This window comes from Chrysochloris asiatica, unplaced genomic scaffold (assembly GCF_000296735.1).
Source record: "Chrysochloris asiatica unplaced genomic scaffold, ChrAsi1.0 scaffold00040, whole genome shotgun sequence".
NCBI lineage: Eukaryota > Metazoa > Chordata > Mammalia > Afrosoricida > Chrysochloridae > Chrysochloris > Chrysochloris asiatica.
In genome coordinates, this window is record NW_006408558.1 from 19,947,432 (window position 1) to 19,958,079 (window position 10,648).

Genomic DNA, 10,648 nt, shown 5'->3' on the forward strand with positions numbered 1-10,648 from the left:
AGATGAAGCGAGAAACCCACACAGGAGTCTTTCTATCTTTCCTCGGGGGTGGGGGGTCTAAGGCTGTCCTGGAGGAGTTTGGGCTCTGTTCTCTGTCTCTACTAAAAATACCTCCACCCAGATGGAAGATGAGGGTGGGGCAGGGCCACAAGTGTGTCAACAGATTTCTCTGGATCAAAACAAGCTGTTCCAGTAAACAGCAGTAAACAGGGCCCTGACTCACTGGGTGGGGCTGTGTAATGCTGGGCACACCCTGCTGGACAGATGGTCACAACCAGCTCCTTCCAGTGCAGCCCTCAGGATCAGGGTCAGAGGGGAAGAAAGAACAGGAACTGGCCCCCTGGGCAGTATACAGATCTCAGGGACAGGCAGCTCTTTCTCACAGCCATGACCAGTTAAGATCACTGTTTTACTGGTGACCCAGTTCCCCATCTTTTTTTGAAGCCCATTCAGCAATGTTACACATCCTAGGAGATTTCAAAAAGTTAATGGAAAATGCGATTAAAAGATAATGACATTTTGCACAAACTTCTGAAGCTCCCTTGTTTATATACCCACCGTTCAAAGAAAGGAACTGAAGATTTCCTAGAGGAGACCCAGGAAAAGGGAGAGATGAAGAAGGCCTTAGTGCTTCTAACCTGCACCAAGGACAGGACAATGACAGTATTGCTTCTGCCACATGAGAACGTGCTAGAATCTGCCCCTCCATGGGTCCAGTTCTGCAGCGATGGCCTCCTGGGTCACTTTGAGCCCTTCACTGGCATGAGACCATTGGCCTGGATCAGTTCCCTTTGAGCTCAGGGCCTGGTGAGGAACTGCAGAGTCACTGACTACTGGCAGCTAGCCCAGCATCAGCCGAGCTGAAAAAACAACCTAGTCTCCCTCCCCCAGCCCCAACCGGCCTGATCTGCCACCACCTCTCCATGTGACTCTGAGCAAGTCCTTAACCTCTCCCAGCCTGGCTTTCCTCCTCCTGGTGCCCTCCTTGGCCTAATGTTTCGATGCCGTCCTGCCCAGAGGTCAAGTGGTCAGACATCCCTGACGATGGCTCTAAAGCCCTCATGCCCCCGTTTGACTGCCTGTGTGTGTGTGTGTATGTGTGTGTGTATGAATGAGAGAGAGAGATTGTTGCGAGATAGAGACTGCTTTGTTCTGGGTCTCCCACACCAGCAGTCCTGGCACACAGCAAATGTTGGTTGACTGGTTGGTGACTTTATAAAAGTCCCTGAATACAGCTCCCACAGACTTGTGATGCTGGTGGCCTGGGTGGACCAACTGAACCCAGAAAAGACTCTTTTAGCCAAATGTTGGCTAAAGGCATTTGGGAGAGAGAGCCTGCACGGTCGGGACAGCCCAGGCCTTGGTAGAACTGCTTCAGTCCCGAACCAGTAAGTTGTTGTTGTTAAATGTCGAATCCGTTCTAACTTATAGCTACCCTGTATAGGGGTTACAAGGACCATCTGGTGAGCCTGAACCGTCAACTTTACGGTTTAAACCGACCTTACAGTCTAGCACATCGACCCACAGCGCCACACCAGGACTCCTAACTCCATCTGTATATGAGAGGGATCTCAAAAAGTTCATAGAAAAATGGAATAGATTTCCCCCCACCAACTTTTTTTTTTAATATAAGTTTTTATTGTGAGGTTTACATTGAAGAATATCGGCTTTGCATTCATCCTATCACATTTCATTTCATTGCAATGATTATAATCCCCTCATGCATCATCAAATAACCAAAGGGTACACCCCCACAGACCCGCTCCCCCCTCACACACCTCCCACCCCCACCCCTGGCGGTCAACACACAGCCCCTCTCCCTCCCTGAGTTCAGTGTCCCCAGCTGCTCCATCTGTCCACGTCATAGTCTCTGTCTCCATCCCTGGTGTCTCTGCCTCTCTAGGTAGGGTCCCGGCTCTCCGCTATTCTCACTTAATGAGAATCAATCACTCTCCTCCTTTTGTCAAAAAAACATCTACCTCTGTATTTCCGACCCTCACAGTCAGGCCTGATGTCAGTTATTCACTATTGTACCACAAGAATCTTAGCCCCGTTTTCTTTCACTAGCCCCGTCCCAACAGATTGGAAGTCATTCAGCCCCACAAACTTTTTGAAGCTCCGTATATGCTCCTGATTCCTGGGCCCAAGCAGATGACCAGGGAGGAAGAGGTGGAGGAGGGTCTCTGAGGAGAATCTCAGGAGAGCAATTTCAATTTCTCACACCTTTGACCTTCTCCCTGCTGGGGGTGGGAGTGTGGTGGTCTTATGGCTTCTCAGTTCCTGACACCCTTCCCTTATGATTGAGTGTAGTGTGGGTAAGCATAGATCCTTCTGAGGTCTCCCACTCCTAGGGCTGGAAACAACTTGGTTGGTGTTAGTTCCCTGAGTCTGCATCTCCTGGGGGTCCCCCTGCTCCCTGCCACCCCCTCCAGTATCTACCCATAACCCTGTTCTTGGGCCTGAGGCACCCAGGTTTTAGTGAACAATCCCATCTTCCCTGAACCTCCTTGAGCTGGGCCTCCTGCTGAGAACACCTGCCTGTCCTCTCCTGCCAACTCTTCACTGGTACAGGGTCACCTCCCTGGCTCCTGTCACAATGCCATCTGTGTGCCCCAGCAGGGGGAAAGCTGTTTAACTGCCTCCAGCACAAACGTTGTTCCTCTCCAGTTATCCCCAAACCTCCAGGACCTCCCTGTCACTGGCTTTTGTAGACTCCCCACTTGGGCCTGAACCACCTTTCCAGCCTCTTTCCAAAACCCCACCCACCAGGAATCTTGGCACCAGCTCCTCTGGCCAGGAAGCCATCCCCAGAAAAATTCTAACTTCATACAAGTCCCCATCAAAACACCCTCTTTCTTCTCCAGGGCCCATTTACACATGTAGGAAAGTCCCCAGGCCTGGGACTTCCTCACCTCCACCAGTTCCCCAATTGTCGCCCTGACTTCCTCCAGAGTGTTGGTGTTGGTGTTGGTGGTACCAACTGTCCTTGAACCTCCGTGGAGCAGTTACTGCTCTTACTCAACCCCTTCAGCCCAACTGAGCACCATCGAAGCGCCATCCTAGTGGTGCTAGGGCATCTTTAGGCAGAGCCAGTTTCCCTGCATGGTTGTATGGGCTCCTGAAGGTTGTTGACCGTGGCCTTGTATAGGGCCTGGGCTCTCACTGGCCCAGAAAGTTATCAGTGGTCACTCCCCCCCTCCCACCAAATACCCAGGTCAAAGGGGCAGTAGGCTCAGAAGTCCTTGGCAAGAGCTGGTAAATGATGGTTTAAAACAGCTGAGGGCTCTGTGTGTCAGGGCATGGGTGCTAGGAGGAGGGTCTAGGACAGCTAGGAAGTGAGAGTGGGCCCTCCATCTTTTGTTTGTTTTTGTTTTTGTTTTTCCTTAAATGTTTTATTGTGAATTATGTGATAGTTTACATGGGAGAACATTAGTTTTATATTCATTCTATCTCATTGCCATGGTTACAATCCCCTCCATGCAATCCTTCCCCGTATCCCCCAGGTCTTCAGCACACAGTCGCTCTCCCTCTCTGGATCTAAAGTCTCCAGCTGCTCCATCGCTCTAGGTCATCATCTCTGGCTCCATCTTTTAAAAACGATTTTTAAGAAAATATTTATGCTGGTGTGGCACTGTAGGATAAGTACTGGACTACTAACTGCAAAGTTGGCGGTTCAAACCCAACCTGGGAAACGCTACACAGGGTTGCTATGAGACAGCACTTGACAACATCACCACATGCAACAGGAAGAGGAATAATCCAGCACTCCCCAAGGACTCCTCTGCCCATTTGACCTTGGCAGTGGGGGTGGAGGTGGCAGCTGACACTGAGCTTGGAATGGTCGGTTCCTGTGGAGGGGAGCACAGGAGGGTGTTAAAGCAGTTCTGGGTGTGTCTCCCCCCACCCCCCAACTCTTGGAAATACCCAAACAGCCCTAGTTTTAAATATTTTAACTCAGCTGTCATTTTGTATTTAAAACTGCTGTGTTTTTTTTTTTTTAAGACCACAGTCTGTTTTCAGGCCATGGATCCTAAACGGGGCGGGGGTGGAAGGGGAAAGGTTCTGGTCACCCAGCTGTGGACTCCCTGGGGAACCCACATCCGGTGCCCAGCAGCAGGAGGAAAGTCGGGTGGGTTCAGCATGTCCTGGAACTTGGTCAGGAACTTACTTTGGGCAGGCATGCAACGGCACTCCCCCCACCCTCCACTCCCGATTCTGCTCTGGCCACAACCAAGGTCCCAAGCTGTCTGGATCCTGACGGGGCGGTGCCCGTCTGCCGCCAGCGCTGCGGAACGGGAGGAAAGGGCGGGCTCAGCTGCCCCCTGCCGGCCACAGCGGGACCAGCAACCTGCAAGCAGTCTCCCTGCACCCTCTGCCCAGAGCACCCCTTCAGCCCAAAGGGGACAAAAACATTAGCGGAGTATGAGGCAGCAAACCTGAAATTTAAAACTGATGTCCCGAGCTGTAAGTCTGGCCATCCTTTCCGGTGACATTGGGCAAACTGTGCCTACTCTGAAACATGGGGTTGATTCGTAGGAAGGAAGTGTCTAGGCAGTTTCCACACCTTCTCACTTTTCTCTCTTTACCATCATTTACTGAGCCCAGAAGAGTCCTGGTGTGGTGCGGTAGGATAATCACTGGACTGCAAGGTCAGTTGAAACCACAAGGTCGGTGGTTCAAGCTCACCAACCACTCCTCAGATAGTCTATACAAAGTTGCTGTAAATCGGATGGCACTTAACAACTGAGCCTGGTAAAGTGGAGGGTCCTAGAAAAAGAAGGAAGACCCCCAAGGAGATGGATTGATACAGTGGCAGCAGCAATGGGCTCAAACAACAATTGTGAGAATGGCAGTGTTTTGTTCTATTGTGCATAGGGACATTATGAGTCAGAGCCAACTTGATGGCGCCTAACAACAACAGAACTGAGCCTGTCAGGAGGCCGCATCCCCCAGGAAAACTTCCTTGTTCACTGCTCCCTCCTGGTCTCCTGTTGTGTGAGGTTCCATCTTTATCATGTTGTTAGGTTCCATGGAGCCTCTATGTTCGAGTTCATTGGTGTCGCCACTGTCAGTCCATCTCATTGGGGATTTGGATCTTCTCCTCAGTCCTTTCAGCTTGAGAAGAGCTGAGCATATTCTTTCCTTTTGGTTTCCTAACTCTTTTCACATTTCCTTATAATACACGACTTTGTCTTCTCTGGCTGCCCTTTGAAACTTTCTGTTTAGCTTTTTACTTCACCATTTCTTCCAGTCACTTTAGCTTCCCTACATTGAAGATCAAATTTCAGAGTCTTTTCTGACATCCATTTTGATCTTTTCTTTCTTGTCTTCTGAATGACCTTTTGCTTTATGAGGGTTTTATTTTTTTTTTGATTTTTTATTATGAATTGAGTGAAGGTTTACAGAGCAGATCAGCAGTTTTACATTGAACAAATCATATATTTTGCTTCATTAGAATGTTGCAATCCCCTCTGTGTATCATCAGTTAACAGTATTTACCTCTATTTACTAACTCTTGCATTCTTCCCTGTCTCCCTCTACTGTCATCTTTCCTCTAACAACCTCCCTCATTGTATATTGCCTACCCCGTCACTCACGTTAACATGTGTCTACCATCTAGCCTGTGAATAATTTTCCCTCCCCCCAATCCCAATAACTATCATAGAATGTTTCTTTTATTAAGAAAACTTTACAATAGTGGTCTCATATATGTTCTTTTGTGATTGACTAATTTCATTCAGCATAATGTCTTCCAGGTTCATCTATGTTGTGAGGTGTTTTGCAGATTCATCATTATTCTTCAGTGTGCACAGTATTAAATTGTGTGCATTTTCCAAAGTTTAACCATTCTTCTGTTGATGGGCATTTAGGCTCCATCTTTTTTATATATCTCTTGTAGACAGCATGTTGAAGGATCCTGTTTTTTAATCCATTCTTTTACTTTATGTCTCTTGACTGACATTTAAGCCATTTACATTCAGTGTAATTATCAATAGGTATGAATTGATTGCTGTCATTTTGATCGGTGTTTTTTTTTTTATATTCCTGATTTCTTTGTTTTATGTAATTTTCTGTGCTGAGTTCATTTTGTTTGTGGGTTTTCTTTCATTTTCATTTGTTAATGTTTACTAAATCTTTCTGACTTGCCTCTTTTTTATTTTGATGTGGAGGTGTATTAATTTTCTTTGAGATTACCCTGCAATTTATTACTTTTTTCCCTATTTAAAACAGTCACTTTTGTATTTAAATCTACTTGACTTCCTTGACATTTGAAAGTTCTGTATCTGCACTATTCCCTCCTTTTGCTTTGTAGTTGACTTTATTATAAATTGACATCTCTGGTTCCCTATTTTCAGTCATGTAGGTTTCTTTTTAAGGAGCTCTGGTAGTGTAGTGGTTATGAGTCAGGCTGCTCACTTCAAGGTCAGCAGTTCGAAACTACCAGCTGTTTCATGGGAGAAAGATGAAGCTTTCTGCTCCTGTAAAGATTTATAGCCTCAGAAACTCTATACAGGGTCACTGTGAGTCAGAACTGACTCCACAGCACATAACCACCATCACTACCACCACCAGGTTCCTTTTACTTGTAATAGTTGTAATACTTCTATATCTAGATTGAGTTCTGAGTGGTGGTATCATGCATGCTAATATCATATCAAGTTGTCTGTTGTTGGTTCTCAGTCCAACAATTTCTTGTAAATTTGGGATGATTATTATAAATTCTTTTAATTTATGTTTGTTTGGAAACATCCTAATTTTGCTATCAGCTTTACTGGGTATATGATTCTTGGCTAGTGATTTTTTTTTTCTCTCAGAGTTTTGTATATGTCAGCCCATTACCTTCTTGCCCACATAGTTTCCACTGAGTTAGTACTATTGCTTCTCCTTTATAGGAAACGATTCATTTTTTCCAGGCTGCTCTCAGTATTCTTTCCTTGTCTTTAGTTTTGGAAAGTTTGATTATGATTGTTTCAGAGATTTTCTTTTGGGATCTATTCTGTTTGGGGTTTGTATGCTTCTCATTCTTCTTTCATGTGAGGGAAATCTTCCTTCCTACAAGTCTTCAACAGTTTTCTCTGTACTTTTTATTGTCTCTTCCGGTTCAAGAATGCCAATCACCCATACGTTGATCCTCTTCATGGTAGCCTACATAACTCTTAGGCTTTCTTTGGACATTTTTATTCTTTTTTTCTGATTATTCATCTAGCATTCTAGCATTAAGAGGTTTATCTTCAAGCTCACTAGTTTGGGCTTCTATTGCTTCAAATCAACCCCTTGGCCCTTCAAAAAAATGGCCAATTCTGAAAACCTAACAATAAACCTCCAAGCAACCAAATGCAAGGTTAAAATGGTTCAAAAATTGCAATTAAGTTGGCCAGTCCTGGAAGGGTTTCCCGAAATCCGCCAAAAGTTTTTTCTGTGTTCTCCTTTCTTTGCTTAATCTTTCTGTCAATCCTTTCATGATACCTAAATATCATTCTTTTGAATTCTTTTTCAGTTAGTTCCATTACCTTTTCTTCCTTAGAAACATTTTCTGTCTCTACGTCTTGGTCATTTGTTTGAGCCATTTTCTATTTCTTCATGTGCAAGTGCGCTAAAATTGTTTGTTGTCTCTGGGACATTGTGGTGGCATTGTATTTAATTGATCATTGTATGTTGATGTGTTCTTAGGCTCCCACCATCTGTCTCCTGTGGGTGTAGAAAGATGAGAAACACACACAAGGAAAACAAAAGGAATAAACAAACAAGGAACCAATGATGAAAAGAGAAAATAATAAAGGAAGAAAAACAAAAACAGGCAGCCATCAGAAAAAAAGAATCTAAGAACTGAAACGAGAAAAGTGGGAAAGGAAAATGGGGTTATAGAAGAGAAAAATAAGACAAAATAAAAGGAAGAAAAATTTTAAAACACTTAAAAATTAGGGAGAGGGAAGATGAAGAGAGTAGAGAGTAGTAAAGATCAAAAGAAAAAAGAAAAGAAATAAGAAACAGAAGAAAAGAAGGAAAACCAAAAACAGATAGAAGGGACAATATTCAAGGGAATGGAAAAAGAGAAAGAATAATCAAAAGCAATAAAACCATAAAAGGGAAAAACCAAATCGAAGCAAAAAACAGTGCAGCTGTTGAACCCAGACAAGAGAAAATTCTCGGGGAGTGCTGTCAGCCATAGAGCTCACGCGGTGGGTGTGGGAGGATAGGGTATGGCAGCAGAGTTCCTGGCCCTGGATGGAGTTCCTACAGGTCTAGGTGTTATCTGTGTTCAGGGCACTCAATCCAGGAGTTTGTGGAGGCCCTTGATAGAGCTGGCTTCAGTGTTTGTTAGGACCACAGGCAGTTGGGGGCAGGGTGGCTGTTTATGAGGGTTTCTGATAGACTAATGCTGGTGTGGTAGCTCTGCGGGTTCTATAGGTCTGGAGTCAAGCCCACCTGAATCCAGACCACCAGTGTGGCACAGCCAGCCTCCATCTCAGACTGACATGGCTCACAACCATGTGGCTCTGAACAGCTGGAGAGCAGGGTCTGTGCTTTGAGGGATGATGGTGGGAGCTGGCCACACCTCTGGCCACCAGAGGAACATGGGGAAAAGAAGGAACCACACCCTTCCTGTCACCTTTGTGAATCTGTTCTGCAAGGTCACCCTCTGTTACCAAAGCTGCTCACCAAAAGTTCAAGATGGTTGTGCAGCATCTGGCGAGTCATTCACCAGTCAGTCTCCCTGTATTGCCATCCCTGCTCAGCTTCTCCCCTCAGTAAACACTCAATCCACTTCTCTAGGCTTCCTCTGAAGTTCAGGGCTCCAGGATTTTCATCTGTGTTTCATTTGGTCTCTTGTATCTTTGCTGTAGAGGGTCCATGTTTTGTGTCTGCCTAGTCTTCCATCTTGCTTGGAAGTCCCATGTATGCTGTTCTTGAAGTCATCCCACAAGTCCTCTGCTCTCTGGTCAGTAGTCTAGTGCATCAGATTTGTCCTTGAGATGATCTCTAAATTCAGGTGGAATATAGTCAAGGTCCCGGTGTGGTAGGATAAGCTCTGGATTGGTAATCGCACGAGTGTTATTTCAGATTCCTCACTCACTCCTTGGAAACTTTATACAGGTTCACTATGAGTTGGAACTGACTCAACAGCACTTATCAATAGAACTACATACTCGAGGTCATATTTTGGCTCTTATAGACTCAAGTCAGCCACCTGCTCACCTGACCTTAAGACCATAGTGCCCAGTGCTCAACTGGAGAAAAGGAAGGACATGGATTCTCCCCTAGCAGCTCCTGACATCTTGTAGCCCACAAAACCGAATCGAAGCCCTACCTGTGACAATACGACTGACCAGATGGCATGGCCTCGGTAGCTGGAAGGGGCTCTGAGCCACAGGACCCCACCAAAATGGGGGGCCTGCCAGCCTCTCACGTGGCCTTTCTTCTCTCCCAGCTTTCCAGTGACTTTGGTTGGATAGTGTTAAGTCAGATCTGACTCCTTGCAACCCTGTATAGTATTTCCAAGGAGCAGCTGGTGCATTTGAACTGCCAATCTGGTAGTTAAGTCTAGTGCTTATCCTACAATGCTACACCAGGCCTTTAGATAATGAAAACTGCTAACACCTACTAAGTGCTTACTTTAGGCCAGACCCAAATCCACCTGAGCAATCCTAATGTGGGCATTGCCATACCTATTTCAAGGTCAAGAAACCAAGGTGCTACCACAAGGTTAGTGAAGTGCCCAGGAGCCCGGAGGGTGAGGCACCACTTATTACCCTGGGTGTCCACACAGGTCCCTAACCAGGGTCGCTCAGCTGCAAGGACTTAACATCTCAGGAAGCTTTTACAATGTGACCCGACTCCCCACGGTTCCCAAGTACTGCCTCTATCACTGCTCCCACACTTCCTGTGGGCCCTAGGCGTTGAGAGGCGGGTCTGACACTGTCCCTTCCCAATCGGGGCAACAGGATCTGTGGGAACAAACCCTTCCTGGCCAGGTGCAGGCGCCCCAGAGCTCCTGGACTGTCTGGCTCCCAGAGGGCATTGACACTATGACAGCATGTGAGCCTGACCCCAGGTGTGAGGAGCGCAAACAGAAGGCACCCTAATATCAGCTGAGTTGCCCACAGGCCAGGGTGGGGGTGGTAAGCAATCAAGAGTAGTCACAGGCTCTGGCTAGCTCAGCCATTAGTGCCTGGCTCCCTACCAGGAACCCCAAACCCCTCTCTGTTCCTTCTAGTCCCTGATAGAGGGCCTGGATGAGAAACCGTGACTCAGGGGCCCATGAGCATTGGGCTTGGAGTGCCCAAGGGCTTAGTGTGGATTTAATAGAAACCAACAAACAGGCTGTAATGAATACACCTCATTATTTCATATTGTAAACCTCCCAGGGTTTGCTGGCAACAGATTTTATTACGAATGAGTCACATGATACAAAAGAACAAGAATACTCAAGGACACTTAGTAAAATCCTGCTTTGTCCCAAAGGGCAGGCAGGAGGTGAAGTCAGGCACAGAGGACAGTCAGGAGACAGGCTGTTGAGTCAAAACACATTATGTGCTTGTGCGTAAACACGGGCACCCTACTCCTGGCACGCTCAGCAGATAAGAGACTTCTGGGATCAAAACATTCAGTGGGACCCAGATAACAGGGCTGGGCCCCCTCCCCCTGG